General features: G+C 34.8%; 1 protein-coding gene across 34 annotated transcripts in view; it reads left to right on the top strand.

Annotated features, from left to right (window-relative positions):
- The window catches only part of PTPRD (protein tyrosine phosphatase receptor type D), a 2207515-nt gene that overhangs the window by 579582 nt on the left and 1605874 nt on the right, over window positions 1-22059 (top strand). For all 34 annotated transcript variants that reach the window (XM_043566630.1, XM_043566632.1, XM_043566635.1 and 31 more), the window contains exon 3: window positions 3867-3938. The gene's annotated coding sequence lies outside the window, so the exon portion shown is untranslated. The remainder of the gene's footprint in view (window positions 1-3866; window positions 3939-22059) is intronic.

The raw sequence follows: 22059 nt of genomic DNA, 5'->3' as shown, positions 1-22059 counted from the left end.
GGCTCAGGTCCTGATCTCATGGTTTGCGGGTTGGAGCCCAGCATGGGGCTCTGCGCTGATACCTAGGAGCCTGGAACTTTGCTTCAGATTCTCTTTCCCTCTCTGCGCCTCCCCCTCTTGCACTCTATCTCTCTCTCTTAAAAATAAATAAACATTAAAAATTAAAAAAATAAAGAAGCCATTAATTATGAGTTTTATTAATAAGGAACTCAGATTGTCAGGGTTGCAAAAAAGAAGATATTGAATGGAGGAAAAGGACTGTTGGGTTGGTCTAGAGTTTTCAATTAGCAAGATAGTGAAAATGCAGGAAGACTAGTAGGGTTTTAGTTATTGGGTGTATGAAGATGTTGACCTAAGGCCAACCCAGAAATGGAAGCAGGAAGAGGGGGCAAGACTGATATAGACTAGGGGAAGGGTCAGAGGCAGGAACTTTATAATTATGCTGAAGAAATGATTTAGAGGAAGGAGTGGAGGTTGAATAATAAGGAGCAATTGTAAGAAAGAATTTCAGTGAGATACAGAGTTGGTTTTAGCTTTACCTGTGGATTGAGGCCAATTGCTTACATGATTATATTTTACAATCTTTTATGAAAGTATTATCTTATATTCATCTTTTCATTACACATATATTTTATTAGGGAATGTATCTTTAATATCTGTTCACAGAATTATACCAGATACTAAACAACTTTTAAAATAAGTATACATACTCTTTAAAATTTTCACTTTTTTCCTATTACTGTCTACCTTTATTACCCTCAGAAATTCCCTCTTTTCTATAATTTATTATAGAACAGAAAGTATACTTTATAAATTTTCCCCTTTCCTATATTATGAGTCTCCTTAACTACTGGTGTTTATAACATATTTTAAAAGCTGCTTTAGTGTTCTAATATTTAAAATCAGTGACTATGGGATAGAATTTAATTTGTAACATCCATGGTCAGGGAATTTTTAAAAATGATTAGTGCATACAAGGAATGGTAAATTAGCTTCAAATTTATAATGTCAGATCTTTTGTAAATTATGTAAAAAGCCATGTAAATAATGGGTCTAAACACAAACAGCATGTGTTTTAAACAACATATTTGATCTGGTGTGTGTGTTTTTGAGTCTATTATTCACTTTTTCTGTGAAAATTAAAAGCAAACAATGAAGTGTCAGAAAATGATAACAATACAGCACAGAAGAAATACAACAAAAAGAAACAATAGGAAACCCAATATCAAAGAGCAAAGGAAAAACCCAAGCTCTTCTAAGAATAACTTGAATAACATTGGGCAGTGATTCAACGTGCTTGTGACACATTTTTCCTAACCTTTAAATGGGGAGGATTCTGTCAAAGATATCTACTTCAAAGTTAAGTGCATACTATAAATCTCAAGAAAATGTTTTTATAAGACTTATAATAACTTGTGAATTAGCTTTTAGAAAGAAAGGGTTAGAGTATCCTCTTGCATAATTTTGAATACCACCATTATTAAATATTGCTTTATTCTATGAAATGTGCATACTTTAGTGGAAAGGGCTTCTTTAGGGAAATGTGAAGTTTGTAGCACTAAAAGCTCAAAATTATATGCAGGTCTCACACATTCTGTATCTGTTAATGGAAATATAAAAATGGTTAAAATGTTCAAGAACAGAGAGGTAAAGGTACAAATCAAATTAAAAGCTATTTTAAATGTTAAAATTAAATGGCACAATTTGAATTCTAATATCTTACAAAAAAAGTGTTAGAAATGTTTAGTGCCCATGTAACTATTTAAGAAATTTCATTTCTTTTTCCTAAACTCCTAAATATATTCCTACATCTAGACAAAAGTTTTATAACTTTTTGGCACATTTTCATGAACTAATTGACTCTAAGACTGCCTGGGGTATATTGGGGAAGGGGTATGAACAGTATAATCCTTTAGGAATTGCTACTGATTTTTGAAAAATGTCAGTTTCACATTTTGACAATATATAAACTATCTTTCTCATTCTTTCCTCCTGGCATTCTCTTCCCCTTTATCTAGCATGTGTGAATTGTAGACGCAGGTAGCATATTATTGAAGTTAGAATGGAAGGGTCTGAATCCGACTGCCTGCATTTAAATCCCATCTTGACCGCTTACAGACTGGCAGGCTTTGGGGAAGTAACTCAAAATTTCTCTGCTTCACGTTCCAAAATAAAGGGAATCAACAGTAGTTTCTTCCTTCTTACTTTGCATTTGATCATGAAAAGAAATGGTCAATGTAATGTGCATACAAGACTTCTGGCACATGGTAACTACTCAATGTTATTTTGCTTAGGTTCTGTAGACCCTACATTGTTCAGAAGTTTAGCAAAAGGTTATAGCAACATCTTATAAGCTTTTAACAGTACCCATTGAAAGCATGTAGAAAAAATTAGTTCTGATACAATTTTCTATCAGTCCTGAACAAGAACTATTTGTTAAATTAGACAGACTAGCAGTCACTCAATGGAGTTTTTCACACTAATCATTGCATATATAGTGTGTAGTAGCAAGACTCACCAATTAACTAAGTAATGAAAACATGTATGTATTTTCCCATCTAAGTAGCTAGAATTCTACTATATTCTGACTTTCTGAATACATACAGAAGTATAGAGCATGACTTCAGTTCCAGTGATCTAAAATGTAGTTGAGGAAAGAAGGCATATATGTAAAAATGTGTGATGAAGTAGATATTACTATTGGAACAAGCCTATGAATGCAAAATAAATTATGGCTCCATAGATTAGGTGTTTAGATTTTGGTTTAGAAGGCATGAATGATCGAGGCACCCGGGTGGCTCAGTTGGTTAAGCATCTGACTCTTGATATCGGCTTAGGTAATGATCTCACTGTTTGTGAGATCAAGCCCAGGGTCAGGTTCCACACTGACAGTGCAGAGCTTGCTTGGGTTTCTCTCTCTTTCTCACCCTCTCTCTCTCTGCCTCTCCCCCAAGGTGCCCTTAAAGCTCACTTTTCTGTGGACAGTAAATGGCAGAAATTTTGCAGATTTCTCCTCAGATGTCAGGAGCAAATGACCAGATAATCACTAAATAGTTCATGGAATCACTGATCTTTGTTACCCAATTCAATTCTATCTTGTTAAATGTGTAATTTTAACTTAACTATTTAATTATATGTGATTTTTCTTTGAACTGTGATTATCTGGTAAATATTCAGCTATTCACTTGTGTATTTTCTATCCTGATACATTAAAAGTTTTTGATGTACATTAGTTATGACCTCAGATATTTTATGTTTAGTACTGTGCTGTTAATTTGAAAATTGTGAACTTTTCTAGAGTACAACAGTCTCTTGGATGTGGGATAACAGTTTTATAGATAATAAGCATAATTTGATAGGCGGTGCTTTCTGAATCTATGAGAAAACATATCTGAATAATGAGTAATATAATAGAAAAAAAGTTGTGAGTGGTTCATTTTTTATGCAACATGAAAGAGAAAAAAGATTTAAAGATCATATATATATATATATATGTGTGTGTGTATATATATATATATATGAAGATCATATTATGTTTTAATAAGGTAAGTTGTTTTTTAAGAAAAGAAAATGGGTTTGTGGTTAATCAAATTAATATCTTTTAGCATGAAAATTTATATCAGAGAAATATTTAAGAATCGTATTCATTCTTTAAATGTGATGGTTATAATACTTTATATTAAAGCAACCCTTTTGATGGCATTATTATTTAGCATTAATTAGTCAATTTTATTAATCTATAAATTGTCTATTATTGCTCTCCTTTTTCATCTCATTAGCTGACTTAGATATAGCATCTAATAGCTACCAAAAAATGTGAATTCACAATGTGTTCCTCCTCTCCCCCCTTTTTTTTTTCCTTTTAGGGAAATCCTGAGGGGTTTGACACTTTTCATCCTCCAGCCATTAATCATCCTGTAGGGAAAGGCTATACATTGGTAAGTCACACTCATTGGAATAGCTCTTTTTAAACCTGTTTGACTTGATTGTAATGCAGAACAAGGAGGACTAAAGTCATGCTAACATCATTGCCTGGGTAAATAAAGACTTCTTTTCAAACAGAATTTGTAACATCAGGATTGGGTTTTATTTTTAACCAATCTACTAATAGGAGTACTATTAAAGCCTGTAGTTGTAAAATTAAAATTATATACAGAATGCACACTAGTAGTTTTTTAAAGTCTCTAATTGTGATGGTATTACTTATATATATTTTGTTAATTTACAGCATGACCCACAAGCAGTAGTTGAATGAGCATCCATGAATAAGTCTGAGGCTGCAAATAAAAGCTAATAAATTCTATCAATTTTGGTAATACATAATAGTTATTTTGCATGTTGAAATTCAATTTTAAAGTTAAATAATTCTTATGTATTTTATGCCATAAAATCAAACACATGTTTTTGTTTCAATTTATTATTATTGTTTTCTACCTATAAATGGCATTAATGTATCCTAATATCATGTTTCTGAACAACCCTCACCTCAATTATCCAACTAAGTTTTTTTCTTTCTCTATCTTGCACAAACACGCACACACACACACACACACTCACACTCACCCATTCCTTAAAATATCAAACTTTATTTCATACGTTATACTTAGGTTTAAATTTATGTGCTATGTTTAGGTCAAAATTAATTAATCTGAACTTTTCCAATTTCTCTAAACTTCAGTTTTTGAGGTATTTCTCATGTCCTCACATGCTTTGTAGCTATGACCTTCAAATGTTTTTGATGAAACAATCCATAAATTAAAAATATTAAATATACACTCCAATATAGGCACATTATTTATAAATTACATTAATTTATTGCTATCTTTAGAAATACAAATAATGGTAAAAATATGAAATGCTACTAAAAGAAATTTTTAAGATACAATGACAATGTATGTATTCTCTCTATATATATTATATATTGTCTCTCTAGAAATCCTTTGCTTTTTCCTATTTCTGTATACTCCTAGAAGTTGTGCTGGGTACTCAAAGATTCTAAAAAAACCTCATTTTAAGCATGATTTTGTATAGATACATGGTGTACTGCAAGTCAGCGAGTGTGTTTATACATTTATATACACAAATGTGTGTGCGTGCATGTGGATGATTTAGATAGGACTGGCTGGCTCAAGATTTTGGGGTGGCTTAGAGTCACAGCCAATAATCTTATCTGAGTATTCCTTTTCTGGAAAGCATAAGGAGTAAAATAACTCAGAGGGTCTGTTATAGGGAATCAAATAGCCAAATAAATAGTTAGGAGGGATACCTTGTGTCGTATGGAATACCTCAAAAGATATCTTGTCAAGTTGATATCTTGGCAAAAATAGATTCACACCGCCTATTGTCACTGTGTGATAGAATTCCTTAGTTACACATAGGCTTGCCATTTTTTTTTCTCAATAAGGTCCTCAGTGGTGAGCCACCAGGTATCATACTATGAAGAGATGAGGGGAAGATTAAATGGTTAGAGTGAAAATCATTTAATCCTTATTATTTCTCCAAATGTGAACCAACAACCCCATAAGAGTTGTTTTTCACAGTACCTCAAGTTAATTTCCTTTGATTGTTGAATATAAACCAAGAGCTTCCCACCCCTATCCTTACAAAAGGAGCTCACATTTAACTGGAGTCAAATCTCAGTTCAAATCTGAAGCCAGGCAGGGACATGGTATGACAGTTAATGACAAATCCAAGATTAACCAGACAAGGCAACTTTCATTAAATCTTCAATAGCAAAGTCTTCATAATTGCTGATTCCATTTACTTGAGACCTCTTCTAATTTAAGAGCCTAACACTGCAGAACCAGTTAAAGAATCCATTTAGATGCTCTGTTATCCAGGAACCAACTCTCTACCTCTTATCTTCGAAAATCTCATTATCAGACACCTTACTGAAATATGGATCTATTGTATCCACTTCATTCCATTTATCTATTGGTTTAAAAATGCTCATAAAAAATAAAAACAATAAGAAATAAAATGAGACTTGTCTGACAAAACTCAGTAAATCCTTAATGACACTTACCAATTATGGCTTTCTTCACAGGACTCTCAGGTGATAGGGAATTCCTTTAAACTTACAGATATTTTGGGGATTTTCTATCTTACCTAGTCATAGTACATGTAATCTATCTTGTCTAAAACAAACAAAAGAACCCTCCCAAAAAAACACAAAAAACAACTCATTATTATCTGGCCTTAGGTTCACTACACTTGGGCTCTAATATTTCTTTATGACTTGGTCTAGAGAAAAAGAAAGAAAGCACAGCAATCAGTTTTGCTGTTTCACTTTGGATTGATTTTTTCCTGTTCTGTGTTCTGAGCAGCCAATCCCTTCAAAAAGGTGTCTGAGTTGTTAGATGTTGAGAAAAAAGTGGGAAAAAAAGAGGTTAATTTGCTACTCTCCAACAACACAGGTGAAGTTTTAAGCAGTTCTGTACTCAAAATTGCTAGTGAAAAATCACAAACCGTAGAATCCAAGTGTGAAGATGAGGTGGGGTGTGATTCTAACAAGGTGGTTAGTTTGTCTCTTTATTGAATAAACTATGTGCATCCTTTAAGGCATAGGAACCGTCCTTTAAGGCTCAAACTGTCAAGATTTCCCCAATTGGTATTTTTATAATTGGGTAGACTTCCCATGGTGACTCCCTTCCTTCTTTACCTATCACTAGGCCCTTATTAACCCTTTTCTTTGCTGTAAGTCTTCCCTTTTCCCAGATATCCCTTTCAAGGGTTAATGTTAGCTCAATGACTTATGTTTCCTCTCCTTTCAGTCTGTGCCTTTCATGCTTGAACTCATCTACTCTTGTAGCTTCAGAGATCATTTATATCTAGTGACGCCCTAATCAATATGTTCTCTTAAGATCTAATTCCTTAGAATCATATCAGCATATCTATTTGATAGCACATTAAGCTTCTAAACTTTCAGTATATTAAAATTGAACTCATAGTATTTTCCCACAAGCCTATTTTTTTTTTCTTTCCTGTTTCTCTGAAGTACCATCTACCCAGTTTCCCAAAAAGAAACCTGGGAAGTATCTTGGATTCCTCTTTCACCTCTCGTATTATATCATCCATGATGTCTTATTAATTCTACCTCTGGGCAAATGAAGAATGTCACTGGCAGTAAGGAAAAGCATAATATGTATCATAAAACTAGTTTGAAATGCCAGTGGAAACTAAGTTCATTGAGAGAAATTGAGACTGTATGGCTCAATCAGTTAAGTATCTGACTCTTGATTTGGGTTCAGGTCATGATTCCAAGGCCATGAGATCAAGTCCTGCGTCATGCTCTGGGCTGAACATGGAGCCTACTTGGGATCTCTCTTTTCCTCTCTCTCTGCCCCTCCACTGCTTTCAGTCTCTCTCTCTCTTTCTCTCTCTCTAACCCCCTCTCCCTCTCTCTCTCTGCCTCCCTCCCTCAAATTAAATAAGTAAACATTAAAAAAGAGAAACAAAATGATCATCATAATCTAAAACAAATAGAAAAGATAATTCATCCCTAAGTAAGACCTAATGTCATAATTTTTTATCATTAAGTTCATTTTATTTTACTATAAACTCCAATCTCTTTAATTTTGTTTCATTAATACCTTAGTATTTCTTGCCTGTAATACATATGCATATATCTTTGTAGAGCCATTATATCATTTCCCTATAATCATATCAATTCTAATGTTCAAAAATTTCCATTATGTGATAATATCAGTGAGAAAAGAGTTATTTAACATAACTGCTTTCACATGTTGTGATTTAACATATGTATTTTTCTCTAATCCTTCTTTAAAAATTTTTTTTTAAAGTTTATTCATTTTCTGAGAGACAGAGAGAGACAGAGCATGAGCAGGGGAGGGGCAGAGAGGGACACACACGCAGAATCCGAAGCAGGCTCCAGGTTCTGAGCTGTCAGCACAGCCTGATGCAGGGCTTGAACTCACAAATTGTGAGATCATGCCCTCAGCTGAAGAGGGACACTTAACTGACTGAGCCATCCAAGCACCCCTCTCCAATCCTTTTACATAGAATAGAACATATGACACACATTTATGTTAATAATGTTTTAGTAGTTTTATTCTTAGCCACTTTTTTATTTAATTAAGTTTTTAATTCCAGTATAGTTAATATACAGTGTTACATTAGTTTCAGGTGTACAATATAGTGATTGAACAATTCTATACATCATTATTCAGTACTCTTCATGATAAGTGTATTCTTAATCCCCTTCACCTATTTCACCCATTACCCCACCTATCTCCCCTCTGAAATTCTTTATTTCAATGAGTACTGTCAGTTAAAGTTACTGTTTTTGTTTAAACAAAAACATATTTTTACTTGAAGCATACTTCAGAATACATGGTTCTAAAACCATGGTTTTATAAACCATGTTTATAAAACATTCTATCCAAGAAAAAATAGAATGCACATTTTCTTTAAGTACACAAGAAAAATCCCCCGATTAAACCACATAAAAAGAGACATATAATATGACAAATTTAAGATGACTGAAATCAAACCAAGTAGATTTTCCAGACACAATGGTACAGAACTAAATACCAACAATAAAAGCTAGAAAACTTACAATGTAAATATTAAACATTTGCTACTGTACAAGCAATGGGCTAAATAAGAAACCAAATGGTAAATCAAAATATGTCTCAAAACAAAAGCAAAGGAAAACACAATATTCCAAAAACTATGGATGCAACAAAAGCTGACGTTAGAGTGAAGTTTATGTTTTAAATGCTTGCATTAAGAAAAAATGGTTTAAATAAACAATATTACTCACAAAGGAACTAGAAAAAGAAGAAACTTGCTTGAAATCTAGTAAAGGAAGGAAATAACAAAGAAAAATAAAAAATAAATAAAATAGAGACCATAGTAAACAATGTAACACTGAAATTATGACCCATTTTTATAAAAAAAAAAATTAGCAGTGCTAGTTAAAAATTTATTAAAAATAACATTAACTACAATAACAAGAAAAAATGAGAGAGGGAGGGAGGGAGGGAGGGAGAGAGAGAGAGGGAGAAGGACAGAGAGAGACTCAAAAACCAAAATGAGAAATGGAGGAGAAAACAATACAACAGATAACCACAGAAATACATAGTGTGATAACAGATTACTATAAACAATTATATACTAACAAATCAGATAACTTTAAAAAACCCAGATAATTCCTAAAAATGCATTTTACCATAATTGAATCATGAATCTTGAATCCAAGAAATCGGAAATATTCTTAGACCAATAACAACTCTGAAAGTTGAGTTAAGAATCAAAATTTCCCAGCACATAAAAGCCCAAGGCCACATGGTTTCATTGGGTAATTCTTCCAAATGTTTAAAAAAAATATTTAAAGACAATCTTTATCAAAATCTTACAAATAATGAAATAGAAGGAACACATTTAAAATCATTCCATGAGGCCAATACTATCCTAATATCAAAGCAGGCTAAAAAAATTACAAGAACAAAAAAAGTCTAGTTTGTCCTATATGAGTAGTGCTACTCTGACTTTCTTTTGACATCCGTTTGTGTGGTGAATGTTTCTCCACCCCCACACTTTCAATCTTCATGTGTCTTTAGGTCTAAAATGAGTCTCCTCTAGATGGCACATAGATGGGTCTTGTTTGTTTGTTTGTTTGTCTTAACCATTCCGATACCTATGTCTTTTTATTAGAGTCCTTGGTCCATTTACATTCAAAGTAATTATCGATAGAAATGTGTTTATTGCAGTTTTATTACTTGTTTTGTCTTGTTTCTGGGATTTTCTCTTATCTTTTCATGTCTTTGTCAGTTTTTGCATTCAAATAATCCCCTTTAATATTTTTTGCAGGGCTGGGTTAGTAGTCATGAACTCCTTTAGTTTTTATCTGGAAAAGTTTTTATCTCTCCTTCTATTCTGATTGGTAGCCATGATGGATTGAATATTACTGACTGTAGAACATTCATTCATGTAGAACATGAATTCAACATGTAGAACATATCATGCCACTCCTTTCTGGCTTGCAAAGTTTCTGTTGAAAAATCCCCTGCTAGCCTTATGAGTTTTTCTTGTAAGTTACTGAGTTCTTTTGTCTTGCTGCTTTTAAGATTTTTTCTTTAGCACTATATTTTGCAAATTTAATTACAATATGTCTTGATGTTGGCCTACTTTTGTTGATTTTGATGGAAGTATTCTGTGCCTCCTGGATCTGGATGTTTATTTCCTTTCCCATATTAGGGAAGTTTTCTGCTATTATTTCTTGAAATAAAATTTTCTGTCCCCTTTTTCTTTTCTTCTTCTGGGACTCCTATAACATGAATGTTATTACATTTGATGTAGTCACTGAGTTCCCTAAATGTATTCTTGTGTTGCATAGTTCTTCTTTCTCTCTTCCGTTCAGTTTCATTATGTTCCATTATTTTGTCTTCTAGATCACTAATTTGTTCCTGTGCTTCCTCCAGCCTGCTGTTCACTGCATCAAGCCTGTTTCCAATCTTATTTATTGCATTCTTCACCTGACATTCTTTTTTAATTCTGTTATCTCTGTCATAAGGGTCTTTCAGATGTCTTCCATTCTGTTCTCAAACCCGAGTGAGCATTCTTATGATTGTTGCTTTAAATTCTCCATTAGACTTGTTACATGTCTGTTTCACTATATTTTTGGCTGTGGCCTTATCTTGTTCTTTCATTGGCATTTTGTCTAAGCCTCTGCCTTCTTCTCTGAGTTAGAAAAGCCAGTATGTCTCCTGGTCCTGAAAGTAAATGGCTTTATGAAGAAGAGGACATGTAGTGTTCAGGGCCTGGTGCTTTGGGGAATATCTCCAGTATTTTCTGCATGTACTCTTCTGTTGTGGTTTGGCTGCTGTCTTTCAGACCAGTTATCTGCAGAGGCTCTCCTTGCCTACTGTGGGGAGTGTTGGGTGGCTTGCCTGAATGTAGAAAGTTTTAACTAGGTGTGTTCTGGTCTGCTTGTGAACTGAGACCTGGCACCAATTCCACAACAACTGAAGCCCCGCAGTACTCTGGTTGGGAGACATGGTGTGGGTAGGGGTTTGTGCTAGTCTTTTGGGTGAGGGGCCTACCACGCTGGGACTGAGGCAAGCTTGGCTGAAAAGGGCAGTCTGCCAGAATGCAAGGAGGTAGGGCTTGGTGTAAGCAAGTTAGTCAGCTGTGCTGCCTTCTGCCATGTCTCTGCATTTATGTTGAAGGGCAGGGAAGGGAAAAGGTGCTGGCCAGCACCTCTGTTCCCAGAGAGGTGACTCTGTGAACATTGCCTCCAAGAATACTCTCTGAGACAAGTGAATAATTTCCCCACCACGTGCTCCAGGCATTCTTCAGATCACTGTTTCCAGGCCATCTGCCCCAAGGTTGTTTGCCTTCTCTCCAGGAGCAGTGAAGTGCCCTCTGGGCTGTATCCCAGCCAAGCCTGCTGACCTTTAAAACTCCAGGCGATAAGCCCCACTGGTTGCATCAACTTAAGACATTCAGTATCTCTCATTTTCCAAGCCAATGGTTTGGGGAAACATTCTTCTTTTGCATTCCCTTGTGTGTTTCTCTCTCTCTCTCTTTCTCTCTCTCTCTCTCTCTCTCTCTCTCACTCCTCTGCATGTACAGCTCCGTAATCCATTTTTTCCCTAAACCACATCTCCATACTTCCTACCTTCTTTGATGTGGCCTCTTCTCGCTTAGTTGTAGAGTTTGTCCTGTAAGTCTTCAGGCCTGTGAGTCTTGGATATTTAGGATGATTTAATAGTTGCGAATGGGATGAGAAGAGTCTAGGGTCTTCCTACTCCACCGCCATCTTTGATCTTTGTTATAGTACTTTTGGACACAGACTTAGCATGGCTAAAAATATTGTTTGAAAAATTCATATGTACATTTCGCCATGTACTGGAACATATTTGTGAATTAGGAATTGTTGTCCTGAAAAGTTGGAGATGGTCATATCTCATCCATCTCTTTCTACCCCCCAAATTTAATGCTTATATTTTTATCTCAGTGGTTTTGAACATCACAATGGAAGTTTTTATCAATTTGCTCAATATTTCTTTTTTTTATTACTGGAAGAGGAAATTTTGGCTGCCCTTAGCATACATAATAGGTTTTGCTTTCTATGTTTCCCATTACCCATGGTTTCAGTTGCTGGCGGCCAACTGTCATCCAGAAGTAGATGATCCTTCTTCTGAAGTATTGTCAGAAGGTCCCTAGTTTCCTAGCACTATATCACAGTGCCTGCATCATTAATCTCACTTTATCTCATCAAATAGGCACTTTAGCATCTCACTTGACAAGAAGGTTGAGTACAGTACAATAAAAGAGAGAGAAACCATATTCACATAACTTTTATTATAATTTTTTCTTATATTTGTTCTATTGTATTATTAGTTACTGTTGTTAATCTCTCACTGTGCCTAATTTATAGCATACATATGTGTGTATAGGAAGAAACTGTATATATAGGATTTGGTACTATTCATGGTTTCAAGGCACCCACTGTGGGTCTAGAAACATATCCCCCATGGATAGGGGGATTACTGTAAGATATAATGAAATTGATAATTCATATCATGGTCCAACTTCTATTTATTAATGGTAGACCCTCCTCCCTCCTGCTCATCCACCCACCCTGGGTCAGTTTTCAGGAATCAGACTCTATTCCTATCAATGGCCAGAGTGAACTGAATTAATAGAAGGAATTACCCCTTTTTATTTATTCTACCAAGCTGAGTCTCCAGAGGAATGCTTCATTGTTGCAGATAATACATCGCTGGTTTGCTGGCTGGCCTTAATGGGATGTTAAAATCGATTGGAGTAATTTCTCTGTCACCTGAGAAGCACTGTAGGTTTTGTGGTGTGTTGCAATTACACATCCTTCTCATGTCTTCTAAAGAATTTTATAACATTAAACCAAGTGTCTTCCTTGCTTATGAGACCACAACTTCCTTTTTCTAAGGAAACAGTTCTTGTAAATGTGTGATATACCTGGAATCCAGGCAGACCCACCACAGTGGTTGTGTCAAAACCAGGACAGATAATATTGCACATGGTAGGAGTAAATTGAAAGTGTGAGGAGCTAAGACCTTGTGTATTTGCAATTAACCGTGCTGCTATATTGATGAAACAGTGCCCCCTTGTGAATGCAGCCTTATTCTTGTGAATACGTTTCAAAGCTTAATCACAGATTGGGAGAAAAAACAAACAAAATCAACTTTACTTTTTGTTCTATTGTCTATGTTAATCACTGTCAGGATAGTTATTTCCCTGCCCTTTGAGAAACTCAGGCAGGCTCTTTGTGTAACTTTATGGTTTTTTTTTTTTTCTGGTAACTTTATGATGTAAAAAATGTCCACAATCCCTTCAGAACTTTAAAACAGTGTCAGTTCATGTTTAGTCTCCCGGATTAATGTGAAGACCTCTCTTCCTTGCAAGTCTGAGCAATTTGCAGGCCAGTAGTTCAGGAAACATTGGGTGATCAATTTCTTTCCCCTTCTGTGTTCTCGTACAATTGATTCCTTTCACTACAGTTTGCCAAACAGTTTCAAAATCCTTAGTTTTGGGGCATGATGAGGGAGAAGAGGTAGGGGGATCAGTAAGGTTCTTGGATAAATGATACTGGCCTGAACTGGCAGATATTTAAAGCTGATTTTTTTCAGGGCCCCAGAGTGGTTCAGTCAATTAAGTGCCTGACTCTTGATTTTGGTTCAGATCATGATCTCACAGTTTGTGAGATGGAGCTCTGCATCAGGCTCTGCTCTGACTGAGAGGAGCCTTCTTGAGATTTTCTCTCCCTCCCTCTCTCTCTGTCCCTTCCCCCCACCTCTTTCTCTTAAAATAAATAAATGCACATTAAAAAAAGTAAAGCTGATTTTTTTCTTGTCAGTATATCTGTGGTTTCTTCAAAGACCCCACCAATCTTTACAGATATTGTAAAGCAGTGTCTATCAGGCAAGTAGCAAACTTTTCTGGCATTCATTGTTAAAACATTCTTCAGCACTTAGGCATCAGATTTTTCCTCTAGTTTTCTTTCTTGAGATCTGTCCATGCCCTGCGGTTCTCTTTTCTGTCAGAATCTTTATCTCACCCTTTGTATTTCTCAAGTGGGAATGTTAAAAATGCCCCCCCCCCCACTGTAATGCAAGTATTAAAACCCCTAGAAGGTATTTACCCTCCTAACAGTTACCTGAGGGTCACTCTCTGTTGTTGTGGTATTAGTAGATCGTACCCCAGATTTGTAAAAAGTCAGTGGGGGAAACTCATAGAATAGCTTTTTCCGAGGAAATCTTTTTGAAATATCAGTTTCTTATTTTCTCAATGTGGGTGAGAGATTTAAAAGTTACTTAAGTTTTGTTTTATTTTATTTTATTTTATTTTTACTTTTTTATTTTTTAAATGTTTATTTATTTTTGAGAGAGAGAGAGAGAGAGAGAGAGAGAGAGAGGGAGAGAGAGGAGCGAGCCCACAAGCAGGGGAGGGGCAGAGAGAGGGGGAGAGACAGAATCCAAAGCAGGCTCTAGGCTCTGAGATGTCAATGCAGAGCCTGGTATGGGGTTTGAACCCATGAACTATGAGATCATGACCTGAACCAAAGTCAGAGACTTAACTGACTGAGCCACCCAGGCTCCCCAAGTTACCTAAATTTTAAATTATCTAAAATTTGTCTAAAGACTGAATCCACTTGAAATGTGTACAGCCAAACATCTATTCTAAGAGTCTCAGATGCATAAAGAAATTCTGAAAGAAATATGAATTCTCCCATGATCAATGTTGACTCTTCAGAAAATTTAGTAAGCCAGTTAAAATCTGGCTGTCAAAGAGAGGGAAGGAGGCAAACCATAAGAGACTCTTAAAAACTGAGAATAAACTGAGGGTTGATGGGGGGTGGGAGGGAAGGGAAACTGAGTGATGGACATTGAGGAGGGCACCTGTTGGGATGAGCACTGGGTGTTGTATGGAAACCAATTTGACAATAAATTTCATATTAAAAAAACAAACAAACAATCAAACAAAAAAAACCCAAATCTGGCTGTCAAATGGGTTGTGTTATGGTTATGTTTAAATATACATATCTTGATATTTATTATTCTCAGCTGAAATTGTTTAATAGTCATAAAATATCAGAATTTCTATAAGGACTTGGGGAAAAGTGGAAATGAGTGAGTGGATCAGTAATGAAACTCTTGAAGTAGTGAATTGGGACATGTGGTTGCAGTAGTGAATATACTATAGAATTATATCATTTTTTAAAAAAAGTATGACATTATGAGAGTTAATTATGTAATTACAATAAAGGGATTGCAGATTTGTAGTCATAAAAGTTTTAGAGTCTAAGGGATGTTATTTTCTCAAGGCACTAGGCAATCACATGGAGGAATTAAATCTAATAAATGACAAACAGAACTCCTTTTGAGGGGAAAACTTGCCTTCCTGGTTGAGTAGCAGCCAGAATATACAAATTCCATTTATAAAATCTTCTGCATACTTAATCTGAAATGGATTTTAAAACCACTATGTAAATAAACACACACACACACACACACACATATATATATATAGTTTTATTTTTTAACTTATTAATTTTTTTAGTAATCTCTACAACCAATGTGGGGCTTGAACCCATGACTCCAAGATTAAGACTCACACTCTCCACTGACCAAGCCAGCCAGACACCCCTAAAATCTTTCCTTTCTTTTTGGTTTTTATTTTTGTTAGTTAGTTAGTTTGTTGTTTGCTTGTTTTAGTGGGCTCCATGTCCAACACAGGACTTGAACAATACTTTAAATAATCATGACAAATGCTTATCACAATTTAATTGTATATTATTAAAATATTTGCTATCTTTCATCAAATACATTTCATGACAGAGATAATTCAAATCTTACTTTCATAAAATATTTGAAAATACATTTTTTAAAAGATTTTATTTTTAAATAATCTTTACACTCAACATGGTGCTCGAATCCATAACCTCAAGATTGAGAGTCACATGGCCTACGGACTGAACCAGCCAGGAGTCCCTGAAAATACATTTTTGAAATGATTGAACATACATTTCAATGTTAACATTGGACAATGTTAACTATGTTCAAGTGTTAACACTATAAAAATATAGGAAGTACACCTGACTGAAAAATAAATCATATGCTTTTCAGTTAAAATCAAAATAATTAAAGTTTACAAATTAAAGTTCTCATTTTGTAAAAAAAAAAAGTGTATTTGAAATAATCCCCAATCATTATTTTAAAATATTATTTGAAGCATGAAACTAATGTAATATTTTGCTGAAGAATAAGCATTGGCATATCTACTATGGATGTAAACAATGTCTTTACCTATCTTAAGTGAACTGTTCTTTTTTTTTTCTCAAGCTTGTTTTGTTTTGTTTTGTTTTATTTTGTTTTGTTTTGAGGACGTAGGTACTTAAGCATTTTTACTAGGCTTTTACTTGCAATGCAATATAATATATGAGTGTTAGTAGCTAATAAAACAAACTTAGAACTTAATAAGATGAAGAATATAGATTTTATATAATTCTGTAGCAACTCTCATACTTTATAAGAAAAAAAAATGTGTGCAACTTGACTTCTGACAATAAAATATGTGAGGGAACACTGGACAGAATTCAAAAAGAACAATGGTAAGTTTGAGGGTTTGTGAAATATTTGAAGGTAAGAACAGATTTATTTAGCTAAAAGAGGTAGGGCTTTCATTTCTTCAAGTTCATGGTAGAAATTATAAGAATTGGTTTTCCTTCACCTGAGGAAGAACAAGAGTCTTCATTTTAAAATGTATGATACCGCAGTTACACAGGCACGTGCATCTGTGGCACAACGGGAGAGGCCCAGACTCCTTTCCCAATGGAGCCTTAGTGTCTCCTTTACTGACAGTTTATAGGAAGCTTGGAATGTAGTTAATATATGGCTTTGTTTCTATATGGAAATCATGAGATGGGATTTTTGGGAATATTCCTTTTAACAGGACTAGTGTCTAATTATTGACTTCTATGATGATATTCAAAACTCTTGAAGCGATGAAGAGCTTTTGACATATTGTGGTTTCTGATCTCTGAAGAAAACTTCGGAACTATGTATATCATCTGCTGTATACTTATAATGAGTAGTCATAATTAAATTAAGCATAACAGTGATATATACATTTAGTGATTTATGAAAATCTGATTAGGGTCTATTTGTTACTGATTAATCTTTACAAAATAATCTACGAAAAATTTTTCCTGTATAAATATGTAAAATATATTATTTTTATTTTACTTTAACTTTTAATTTGGACAAAGTATATGCTTTTAGTACAATATTATTTTCTGAGACAAAACACAATTTCATTCAAGGACAGCTTCATATGAAGCCAATATCAGGGTTTTTTTGAGGCTTTTAACACTGAGGCATAAAACATGTTACAGGAACAACTCATTACAACCATAGAGTTCAATGGGCTTTCTGCTCTATGATAGTGAATTATTGAGAACTGGAAAACAATTAATGGAAAAAAAAATTTCTAAAATGGAATTTGGCTTTTGGCTCCATTTTATTGCATTTTATTCATTCTAGTGGCCAAAATAAGGCTTAGCCAAGATAAATCTTAACTTCTGCCCAATCTACATAAACTGTAATAAATTAGTTTAATGATTCTAACTATAGTTTAAAATTCAATACCCAGTGTGTAAAACTTATGTATGGTGGTTTTGGCCTATGCAATACAAGTGTCTTTGGTTTTATTTCTCCTCCAGTTATCTTTTGAATCAGGTAGCAATATTTTTGTCATATTAGCAAAAATTAGTAGGATTCAGGTGTGAGAAGCAGAGTGATTCCTTATTCCACAAACATTTTATTCATATCAGTTGCACATGCCAATAAATTAGAATGCTATGTTTGAGAGCAGCATATCAGAAACAAGTAAGAGATATGGGACCAAATTTCCTTAAAAAATAGGGGTTTACCATCAGACACATCAAGTAAGGAGGTACAAAGTTCTAGGTTTGGTTAATTCTGTGAGTATAAAACATTTTGAAAACTGCTTCTTGTCCTTTTCCCTTCCTCAGTCCCTGGGCTTCTTTCATATTCAAGTTTATTTCCCTCAAGGTCATAAGATGACTTATCTGTGAGGGTCTGATTTTCTAATGCCTGATATTTTCTTTAGAACCCCCTGGCAGACTTTCTCAATCCAATGACCACATTTGGAAAGCAGCATTATAAGATTAAGTATCTCACATTTTCATAATGTGTAATGGGAGACGGATCTATCAGACATATGTGTGTGTGTGTGTGTGTGTGTGTAAGTCTAGTTGCTGTTCCATGAGAAACCAGCACACTTGATAAAAGAAGCATAAACCAATTGCTGTGGTTTACAGAGTGTAGAAAAAACACCTTGGTTTGTATAAGTCTAGTAAAATTGCATAGAGGGGATAATACTTGTGATAAAGAGGATGATTAAGATTGTTCATTTAAAACAAGGGGTTTAGGGGTGCCTGAGTGGCTCAGTCAGTTAAGTGTTAGACTTCATCTAGGTCATGATCTCACAGTTTGTGAGTTCGAGCCCCGTGTTGGGTTCTGTGCTGACAGCTCAGAGCCTGGAGCCTGCTTCGGATCCTGTGTCTCCCTCTTTCTCTGTTCCTTCCCTGCTCATGCTCTGTCTTTCTCTGCCTCAAAAATAAATAAACATTAAAACAAATTAAAAAAAATAAATAAAACAAGGGGTTTATAAGTGGATAAGGGTAACAAAAAACAGGATTTTCCAGTTGTATTAAGTGACTAACATCTATTTCTGAGAATATCATTTAAAAAAAGTGATTTATTTATTTTGACAGAAAGAGGGAGAGAGGACAGCAGGTGAGGGAGAGAGAGAAAGAAAGAGAATCCCAAGCAGAATCTGTGCTGTCAGTGCAGAGCCCACGTGGGGGCTCGATCTTAGGAACCACGAGATTATGCCCTAAGCTGAAATCAAGATCTGACGCTTCACTGATTGAGTCACTTTGGCTCCCCTATTTCTAAACATATGCTTATGGCATAATAAATGTGAAAACGAACAATACGGATGTGTTCCTAAACTTGGGGATGCGGCTGTGTTGTACCAAGGCTGGTGGTTTGTTTAAGCAGAGAAAAAAAGGTCCAAATTAGTAGAAGCAGTATTTGAAATATTTGATTATGAAATGTTTCCTTTTATAATGTAAGAAGTATTTTTTATTGTTAGAAATATATCTTTAACCTCGTCAAATGACAAAATTAAAATGATTATGATTTCAATCTTCCACACTTGAGGCTGAATTCAGCATAATAAAAAAGCTTCTGAAAATTGATAGGCAAAAGTACAAGACAACAACAAAAAAATAGACAAAGTCATGAACAGGAATTTCACAAATGAATGCCTCATATCTATATGAAAATATGCTGGTAGTAAGATAAATACAGATCAAAACATAATGAGAAATAAGTCTGTTCTAACGAGATTGAGAAAACTGAAAAATCTGTCATCATTACTAATTGTCAGTGAAAGTGTGTAACAATGGGAATGGTTCACACGCTGCTAGTGGGAATGTAGGTTGCAGCAATCGGTTTAGGAAGATTTTCTCATTGGGCCAGAGGTATGTGTGACCCATGACACACAATTCCCCTTTTTAGGAATAATAGCCTAAAGAAACGCTTATAAACATGCTGTAGGAGGCGTTTCCATAACGTCCCTAACAATGTTATTTGCATGAGAAATAAACCAAAAAACCAACAATCCTAGAAACAGTCTACAGGTTTCTCCACTTTTCAATTACAGTGTTTCTTTCATAATTAATAAGTGCCTTGTGGAGAGATTCTTTGAGACTGTGTAAGTATTCTCTTCTTTCTTGGGGTACCTGGATGGGTTGGTTGGTAGAGTATGTGACTCTTGACCTCAGGCCCCACGTTGGGCATATAGCTTACTAAATAAAATAAAATGAAATAAAATAAAATGGGAGTTGAATTAAAAAAAACTTCTGTTCTTTCTCGAACTTCCACCCACTACTTGCAGCCTCTCCTGATGATATTTAAACTCCATTATTTCCTTTGTATTTATTACTTAGCATTCTACTAAGGAAGAGCCTATCTATCATCTATCTATCTATCTATCTATCATCTATCATTTGTTTACATATATTTAGACAATATATTTCTATTTTATTCAAATCCATTTGATATAAATGGATTACTTATAAATAAGTGTGCTTCAAAATAAATTTGCATCACTAACAAAAATAAGCATTTTTTTCTAACACTTGTTAAAATGAAGAAAATATTTATAATAAAGCATTTACTTACAAACCATTCAATATTGCATCACATGTTGGCAGATTACATTAAGCCTTATCAACTGCACATGCCAGATTGACAGTATGCAAGCAAGTTCTGAGGAACAAGGGCAGGCACAGGTAGGTAGAGATAACTGTAGCCTAGTGCCTCACACAGTAGATGCAGATTCAAGGGATTGACATGTATCAGGGGCAATACCAGTCAAAAGACAACTAGAGAGATGTATATGAGACACAAGTAGTATGGGATCTTGGGAGCAGCATAATAGGACTTTGAATTTTGCCTAGTACTAACCCAAAGATGAAATGTTTCAAAAGAACTCTGTGATATCTTATTATAAAATCTGCTCAGTTTCTAAATCCCACCAGAGGACATACATTTTATAAGATTCTACCATAATGGTAGCTCCTACTGGCCTCTGTTGTGCTTCTCCCTTCCTTTTTCTCCACCTCCTTCTCTTCCTCCTCCTCTTTTTATTCTATAAGATCTACTGTTAAGATAATAATTTTAGTAGATGCCTCAAATAAATCCCTTCGTGCTTGAAACACTCCACTATGTGGTTTTTATATATTATTTCACTAGTGCTTACAATAGTTCTTTGAGAAACATTATTTCATCATTTTACAAATGAGGAAATTGAAATTCAAAAAAAGGTTAAATAATTTTATTGAAATCTGAATACAGTGTTAACCTTTTATTAATTTATCCCATTAATACTAACCACGTGTCAGTGTTCTCAGACATCTGTCTTCTCTCAAGTCAAAACTACCACAATCTGCCTAGCTTTTTAAGGCATTGTATCCACTGGGCTTGCCTCATCTCTTCAGCTTTATCTCCTATATCTCCCTATAATATTTTTCTAATTTCAGTCTCCTCAATCTTTCCTAAGTATGATAAGCTTAGTTCTCCCTCCAAACATTCCATCACTATGCACTCTCTTATCTAGAATGCTCTTCATTTTCTCATCTGCCTATCCAAATCATATCTTGTCTTTAAATCAAGCTTTTTACAACTTCTTCTGTGGAGCCTTCTTTTTCCTTCTGGAAAGTTCACTCTTCTGAAAACTTAAGTTTCTTATTATTGGTAGAAAGTAGAAACAAGACAAAAAGCTTACAATTATGGAGTATCAGTTGTATTTGAGTATGATTATAATGAAGATATCCGGCTCCAGAATCAGGTTCCTGAGGAAAAAACAAACTTTTTGTACTTACTGAAAGTGTGAACTTGAGCAAAAATTTAGGGGCGCCTGGGTGGGGCAGTCGGTTAAGCGTCCGACTTCAGCCAGGTCATGATGATCTCGCGGTCCGTGAGTTCCAGCCCCGCATCAGGCTCTGGGCTGGTGGCTCAGAGCCTGGAGCCTGCTTCTGATTCTGTGTCTCCCTCTCTCTCTGCCCTTCCCCAGTTCATGCTCTGTCTCTCTCTGTCCCAAAAATGAATACACGTTGAAAAAAAAATTTAAAAAAAAATTTAACTTTTCTCTGTATCAGTTTTGCATCAACAAAATGGCCTATTGTATATAATAGTAGTGCATAACTCATAGAATTTTGTGTTTTGAAAGACCTACAACATGTAAAATACCCAGCCTTGTATTAACTGCTTTGCATGCACAGAAGTTAAATCTCACAGAGATTCTCATTTTAGAGTTGTGGCTCCAATTGACTTTTACTTCTTAATATACATATAAAAAAATAAAATTACCTCTATACTTCTACTATGGCCTATGCAACCCCAGCATTCAATCGTCAGTTCATTGAAATTTTATTTTTAACAGCTCCCAAAGGGTTTC

The sequence above is a fragment of the Prionailurus bengalensis genome, chromosome D4 (genome assembly GCF_016509475.1).
Source record: "Prionailurus bengalensis isolate Pbe53 chromosome D4, Fcat_Pben_1.1_paternal_pri, whole genome shotgun sequence".
NCBI classification, from domain to species: domain Eukaryota; kingdom Metazoa; phylum Chordata; class Mammalia; order Carnivora; family Felidae; genus Prionailurus; species Prionailurus bengalensis.
The sequence above is the reverse complement of the archived record's forward strand: the minus strand, read 5'-3'. Positions and strand labels throughout refer to the sequence as shown.